Source organism: Glandiceps talaboti, chromosome 20 (genome assembly GCF_964340395.1).
Source record: "Glandiceps talaboti chromosome 20, keGlaTala1.1, whole genome shotgun sequence".
Taxonomy (NCBI): domain Eukaryota; kingdom Metazoa; phylum Hemichordata; class Enteropneusta; family Spengelidae; genus Glandiceps; species Glandiceps talaboti.
This window is the reverse complement of record NC_135568.1, coordinates 4,733,079-4,742,029: the sequence shown is the minus strand read 5'-3', so window position 1 is coordinate 4,742,029 and position 8,951 is coordinate 4,733,079. Positions and strand designations below refer to the sequence as shown.

At 34.7% G+C, this 8,951-nt stretch overlaps 1 protein-coding gene across 1 annotated transcript in view; it reads right to left on the bottom strand.

Annotated features, from left to right (window-relative positions):
- Nucleotides 1–8,635: 8,635 nt before the first annotated feature.
- Nucleotides 8,636–8,951, bottom strand: part of LOC144450657 (alpha-1,6-mannosylglycoprotein 6-beta-N-acetylglucosaminyltransferase A-like) — a 74,651-nt gene continuing 74,335 nt past the window's right edge. Inside the window, exon 17 of the mRNA XM_078141302.1 lies at nt 8,636–8,951. This exon is cut by the window's right edge and continues 967 nt beyond it. The gene's annotated coding sequence lies outside the window, so the exon portion shown is untranslated.

Sequence of the window (8,951 nt, the reverse complement as noted above, 5' to 3'; positions counted from 1 at the left end):
CCTCCTGATTAAGTATCGCTTTATTTTTTCTATATGTGTGGGTATCTCAGTTGGCACAGTTCTGGACTGACGAAGACCTGGGAAGTCACCAGGACAGCCTTATCTATATGTTTCTCAGGACCAGACCGACCCCATATATCCTCATTCTGACGAAATATTAAAAACGCGCCCTCTATGGCAGGGTTAGAAAAAAATCACAACGTCACTGGTTGTCAGATCAGATGGCAACCCCGCGAGCGAGTATCTGAGCCAAAATTATCGTTTATTTCTGAAATTCTGGAAATTTAATAAAACGGATAGTTCAAAGTTTCATTGTTACTTTAATTGTCATTTATAAGTCATTCAGACAGTTAAAAGTACAAGTATCACCAACCTGGATTGAGCTATGCTATCTAAGCATCGACCCTACACGTGTAGGTTCTATGATCTAAGATAATCATTCGTTTAAATAATGTATTTATTTGCACATATAACCATGGTAGGAATTGTCTAGTCTCCCCTAACATATATGCAATGTAGTTGATGCCCTTGTCATACCGTATCGTAAAATTTATGGAAGATCCACCCCTCAACAAAATGTTCTAATTATTCATCTACAACTGTTGCATCCAAGGTAGTTCACCGCGTTTTTGTCCTTAGGTCTTAATAATCCCCCCCCCCAAAAAAAAATAAAATAAATAAATAAATAAATAAATAAATAAATAAAAAAATAAAAATAAAAAAATAAAAAAAACACCTCGCCTTGCTTCGATATGGAAGTACACTCAACAGCACAGTCGCATTGTGGTTAATGTAATAATGACTCGCTGATAATTTCCGTACGTTTTGACAACTTGAGAAGCTAACACATGGAGATAATATATCAGACAAAATGCGAGTACGATACATATTTTTGAAAACGTCCTACATTTTGCATATTACTACACCTGCAGTGTGAAGTTATGTAGCACAGTCCAAGCAGTAACCGTGGCTAACAATCGGACTTACACAGACTATGGGCGGCGATAGTGATAACCCAGTGGTCAGTGAAATCCCGTAGGCTTTGGGGGGCACACAGAACCGATTTCAAGTCTTGTGAACAGAAACGTAAACATTTAAGAGTTCACAGGGATTCAATTTTACTCACCCCTCCTGTTCCTGAAATCGTGGAGAAGCCAAAACTAGGTTAATATCTGTACAAACGCCCTTAACGTACGGTGCCAACGGCATGTGCGCCCATCCAAATCAAATGGAAAAGTAATGGAAACACATGTTCCTCACGTGCCACATGATTATAATGAATTGACTAATCACTGGCCTGCTGCTCGCAATGACTTGTAATTTATGAAGACACCCTTAAACCAGATTGGCCAATTGTGACCACACACACAGGTGTGTTTCGATTCACAATGCAGTCTTCGTGGTTCGAAGTAAAGCGGGAAATTATTGTCTTAGCGTGACAATACTACTGCCAAATATGAGGCAAGCTTTGCATAGGTGTTATGTGCAACCTAGAGTTTAAGTGAAAGTGTGCGAGTATTTGTCAGTCTAGCATTGCCACCAGTACGTTGTGCATATCCACTTTTAATTTTACGAAATTATTTATGATTTCGTTTTGCATATCGCAGTTCTGATAGATCAGCTTTTTATTTTCGTTCCACAAATGTCGCCTTTCTGTAAAAAAGATGCCCGACTTTTTTTCAGTACATGTAGTATTGTTTTCTGGTACAGGTGTCCAGAACTTTTTTCCCAAGAATTGCGGGGGTTTTACTTCTTGTTTTTCCTGGTCGCTATGTGCTCGTTTTTTCGGCAACCATGCCATTACCTTCGTCCATGTGTATTATTTGGCGCCGGCAAGCAATTTGGTTTAACGGCTTTTAAATATGTTTTGTACTGTTCAATAAAGTTCATTTTGCGTGACCTGTAAACAAAGTTAAGTTTACTTACTTAGGCAACGCTTTCCCCTACTAGGACTTGCGTCATGTGTGTGTGAAGTCTGGATAAGACATGTTTGTTTACAGAAAATCGTGAAATCTGAAACAAAACGTTGCCTGGCTGGACAAAAATCTTACAAACATTGAAAGACCTATGGTCTGGAGCAATATAACTCTTAGTCTTACCAACATTGGTTCTTTGGTGCGACATACAATCAGATGAAAATCTGATGTAGTGAATACGGCTGGAGTTCATTATATAAATCACAATACCTCTATAAACTTAAGTTTTGTTATTGCCTTTCGTTTTTGATTTTTGAGAGTGAGCGGAAAAAACGCTCACATATGGAACAAAAATGACACGACAATGACATAGGAAACAAGTAAATGTAGAAATCGCGCCGTATTCGATGGGCGTGACATACGTAGCAACATTGCTACACTTTCCTTGTACCAATGGTGATCGATCGCTATCATGCTTCGTGTTGTACACTGGGCTAGGTATCAAGTTTTGGATAACTCCCTATTTTCTTTTAATCCTTGTCAAAAATATTGACAGAGAGTAGTGTTTAGAGGGGTTTGGAGCTTCTAACTTTGTTTACTTACTGTCAAAACACACACACACACGAACATACCATGTGTAATACCATAATGATAAATACAAATACCATCTCACTGTAAACATAAATAAACATAGTTGCCACTGCTATATCTTTTGGAGTGTGACTAGTGTACTGTCGTCCAAGAGTGCACGTTAAAATTCATACATCACAATAAGTGCGCGATATTTCGTTCTACACATGCGCATTGAAGCGTTGCTCTTCGTTCTTGCTGATGTGTACGTACGTACGTACGTGGGCGTTGTGTATTTCTTCAATTTTTGATACGTAGCTAGGTACTACTACTAGTGCGTACGCGTACGTAAGTCCTAGATAGTAAATATCTGTAAACCAGTGTAAAACTCCGCAGACTATCCCCATATCGTTATTATTTTCATTTTCTGAGTCAGTTTATGTTTCAATTTAGCACTCACATTGTCATTGTCAATAAACCGTAATTTGGCGTAAACTAAACGTTTTAGTTGCAATGCACTTGCGCATTGCATGCAGTGTACTTGCAGCTGCAGACGACAGAATAAAAAATTTGTAAACTCACCTCAGCCTTGAAAAAATTGGTTCCACTGAGAAAGTAGGCAGACTTTGAAACAGTTATACTTTGTGTCCTACTTCGTCCTATGTGGTGCATGTTAATATCACTCAAAAGTTTGAAATCTATCGTATATTCATGATACAAAAAATGTCACAGGCGGCGTCTGCTGCAGCTTTGACGACAAACAGACAGTCCAGAACAAATGCCCGGATGTTGAACAGCGCCGCCCGCGGCTATGTCGCGCATTTATTGTGATGATTCATATTCTAAGAGTAAATATCGCATTAGACGACAGAATGTTGTAAAAGTTAACGAGTCTCTTTATTGTTTTGTAACACTTGACACTAAAAGGGTTTACAAGTCATGTATAACATTTAGGAAAAAAGTATTGTCGATAAATCTCTGTTGGCAATGGGATTCCAAGATATCCTTATACCATGGCAGCAGGTACAAATGTACAAATAATGAAGATTTCCTCTTTTGTTGTTTCCATGGAAATTTTGAATGAATAGTCATATTTGGGATGAATGTTGATAAAAAAAAACTGGCTGATATTGGCAACAAACTTTACATTTTGCACAAATACTGAGATAAATTGCATCATCATGGACTTCAATACTCACATCCCGGCAACATTTCTGCAAATTCACATGACAAATGCATTCTCTCACATTGGGTTATATATCGCAATTAAACTCTGCAATTTAAGACAATACTGAGATGAGGTCATTTGAACTTTACACTATGAATATTTACACATCAGTTTCCAACAGGAATATGACCTTTCACCAGAGAAAGTGCCAATATCATGGATGTGCATGATGTGCTTAATACCACTGGTATAAAGCTTGCGAAATCACTTCCAATTTTTGTAAGAGGTTAGACAAATTCACATGTCTGACACTTACAACAGCATAAAACAATTCACTATTTCCTCAACAATCACAATATTCATGAACGCAACAATTATCAGTAAAATTGGTGAAAAACACAGGGCATGATCTCAACAAATGAATCTACTGTTGAAATAAAACAATGACAAAATATAACATATTTTATCCTATAATACACAACACCTCTGATTTGCAGTAATAAAGGTGACTGCATGCAGTATATGAAATAAAACTCTGCCACTGCTGTATAATCTGAATAGCTCCAACTTTTTGTAAATCTGATATACAAATACATTATATTAACTGTTTTTCTAGAGAACTGCTACAAGTACAATCTGTCAACAATACTTATACCCTGTGTTAAGTATATAAAATAGTCATATGATGGTGATACTGTAACCCATAATTTAAGCATGATAGGTCGGTGTATTAATCCTTTGAGCCTTACAGTTCAGATACTGGTTAAGCAGGCTGAATTATGAGATTGCACAGTGGAACAGCCCGACCTTGAGAGGGCTCAAAAATGTTATAGTGTATCCAATGTGATGCTAATAAAATAATTAACTCAACATATTTGGAATAATGATGGCATTGATAATGAAAATTCTGTCACATTTTGGTTAAAATGCAATACAAGCCAAGGCCACATCACAAAGTGAACTGATTTATACAATGACCTTATTTGGGCAATGAGTCCAGGGATGTAATATGGACATTTATTGCAGTGGTATAGCTTGTGGTTACTCTCTAGCAACATAAAGGACATGTTTATAACAAGGTTCCAATTCACGGTTTGTTTCAACAAACAATCTTGAAATGAGTCTGTGAATTGTTAAACTTTGTACATGAGGGAAAATTGATAGCCTCAAATAGTCAAGCTTTCAGATTAAGTTTCGCCCTGTGAGAGTAATAAAATATATTGTATTGTATTGTATTGTATTGTATTGTATTGTATTGTATTGTATTGTATTGTATTGTATTGTATTGTATTGTATTGTATTGTAAGCAAACTATTTGCAGTAACTAGTTGATGTGTATACAATTCTATGAAGCACACAAGTTAAATCAAATGATTAAATTTCTATGGAAACCAGATTTATACAATGACCATACTTTTGGTGGGGGACTAAAATTAACCAAAGTTTACATTGTTAAATAAACATGATTGATATAAAAGGTATTTCTAAGGAATCCACCTTAAAAAGTTAGTTTGTGAAAACAATAATATATAAGAAGATAAAAAGTATATTATTCAAAGCCAGTCAAAACGTAAAGGAAAGAAAGACATTGCATGCCCTTTTTGCACTATTCACCAGAGTGCACTGTAAAACAATTATGGGATATGAAAGTTTCCCTCACAATCACTATGCCCTCACAGGCCAACATAATAATTTCTTTTGTTTTAACTAAAAATAGCACACTGAAAAACAAACAGGCTTCTGGCAATTTAAGATTGGAATCAACATAACAAAGTACACAAAAGTGTAATGGCGCTGTAGCACAACTGACTAAATTAAAATACATGCGGATACTTAAAGTGAAGTGATAAATATGCCCACTATATAAACTGTCAATCTGTTGAGCATTGTCAAAGGTTCAAAGTCTTTATAACCAAATATTATATACCTTATTTACATATCAACACTAAGGTAGCTTTGTCCTGAAGAGCCAGACACCCAATGAAATATCTCCACAAAATTTCAAACCACTCCACCAGATCACTTTGCTTATTTAAGCCTGTTGCCCAAAAGCCAAATTTACATATCAAAATTTTGTCTTGAACAATTTTTCATCCAGATACTGCTAGAAACATCCAACCCAATTTCAGACCAATATTCGTTGTTCTGAGGTTAGTCTTTTTGATTTAAAAAAAAGAGAACCTTTTCCACCAAATCTTTTATCTATGGTGTAATCACTTTCATTTGAACAACTTATGAACTAGAGAATCAGATAAGAACTGAATTGAAATTATAAGGTATTTGGTCTGTTGTTTTTTGAATTTTAGGTCATTTATCTGATACTTACAAAAGGACATATGGCACAGACAGACAGACAGACAGGCAGGCAGACAGACAGACAGACAGACAGACAGACAGACAGACAGACAGGTGCTTCACCATGCCCATAGCACACTTGTACTTATAAAATATGGCACACTTTGCTGGAAATCATTGTCCTTCCACAGCATAAAATGCTACACTTGACAAATATAACATGAACAATTGTCATTAACTGAAATAGAATTTACAAACCTGGGTGTGTCATACAAACACATAATAATTCAATTTCTTGGTTAACAGCACAACTTGCATTAATATAGGTGTGTATGAAAATCGGTCGACCTTGTTCTATTTTGATCTTCTAGCAGGAGGTGAAATGCTATTACAGATACCAAGAACTGTCTATCCGGTAACAGTGTATAACTACATGGATTTAACAAAATTCATTATAATATACATATAACTATTTTCACCCTGGTGTTTCTTTGTGAAACAAAAAATCATCCAAACTTTTTATATTTCATTCATTTGATATTGTTCCTGTTATTTCTGTATATAAGTTTGATACAACTTTGAATTAAGAATGCTGTATAATGTTTACATTTTGGATATTACAAAAATTGAGAATTTCAAAAATAGATATATACACACTTTAATTACAAATATTTTGTTTTGATCTTGGTTATAATTTGCTAACTGACTTAAAACTAGTACACAACTGTTAAGCAATTCTTGAGGTTTCAATTCATATCATTTCTGTATTTATTATCAATACTATAAGGTTGACACAGATGATACTATTTAACAATATATTCTTACATCTGTAAAATAGATTATAGACAGAAACCTTGACTCTATGTATACCAGCACTCACAAACAATATTATATTTAAATATATATACATTGTAGCCTTGTCTGGAGTTGGGGGTTAGAATGACAAGATGGGTAATCTCGAATGTCATGGCAAAATGCACCCCGGGGACCAATTCTTAAAATTTTAAAAAACTTTGACAAATGCAACTTGTTTCTCATCCTTTTGAAATAGAAATTTGAAGTTCACTGTGTTGTTGTTTTCAAGGAAATTGACAAATATTTTATTTTCTCAAAACAAGACTAAATGTAACAACATAAGCGACGTGCTTTCGTGCAATGCATCTTGGAACCAAAAAATAGACTATTAGAGGTTGATTGTATCTACAAGTACTACTGCAAATGGTTAAAATAATGATCATGTTAGAGGTGCTGATTTTAGGGCATGGACCTACAGATAAAATTGTCTTGGATTTATTGTACCATCTTGTGTGTACACTGTTGGATACTCTGCAAAATCGTACACAATGGAGTAAACTCGTCATGTCACCACAGTTAGATTGTGGATGACATAAGAAGAAGATTACATGTACAGCTCCACAAATACGTTTACCCACAAGTGACTGAATACTGTTCAGGGTGTATGACATTACAAGTATGTCATTATATCTAACACAATGGTTTCAAAACATGTTCCAGTTGCAACTACTGTGGCTTTGACTAATGTCATATTTGAACCAGCACTTGGACACTATTTCATAAATAAATCTCATCTTTATGAGTCACATGACTCTTCTATTTATCCAAAATTTACAAAAAAAAGTTTGGTTCAAGTATGTTTGTCAGAAAATCTATGGTTCTGGGGAACTTAGTATTAATATTATGTGTACGATTTGTATCCCAATGGAAAACTCTGTGATGCCCAAACCTCAGAATAAGGCTATAATGTACATACATACATACATACATACATACATACATACATACATACATACATACATACATACATACATACATACATACATACATACATACATACATACATACATACATACATACATACATACATACATACATACATACATACATACATACGTACATACATACATACATACATACATACATACATACATACGTACATACATACATACATACATACATACATACATACGTACATACATACATACATACATACATACATACATACATACGTACATACATACGTACATACATACATACATACGTACATACATACATACATACATACATACATACATACATACGTACATACATACATACATACATACATACATACATACATACGTACATACATACATACGTACATACATACATACATACATACATACATACGTACATACATACATACATACATACATACATACATACATACGTACATACATACATACATACATACATACATACATACGTACATACATACATACATACATACATACATACATACATACGTACATACATACATACATACATACATACATACATACATACATACATACATACATACATACATACATACATACATACGTACGTACGTACATACATACATACACACATACATACATACGTACATACATACATACATACATACATACGTACATACATACATACATACGTACGTACGTACATACATACATACATACATACATACATACGTACATACATACATACATACATACATACGTACATACATACATACATACGTACGTACGTACATACATACATACATACATACATACATACGTACATACATACATACATACATACATACATACATACATACGTACGTACGTACATGCATTCACAAATATATACACAAATATATACAACCTGTGCAACTGACCGAGTATTTCTCACAGTGTGTCTCACGAGGTATGAGCTCAACAATAGGGAACTTGCAAACCAGACTGAGCATGCTCAGACGCAAAGGACTATGGAATTATCTGTGGTTATCATAATACCTAATCTGGTGCTACTGACAAAATTAACCTCCCACAATGGTCAGGGTGACTATGAATTGATTATTTGTGGTTACAAACAATGTATCAACATTGTTTACAATGCTAATTGATTAGTATTTATTATCACATTTCCCATGATGCAACATTCAACAGGGCGGGTTTGCAAGTTCCCTATTGACATCACAAATA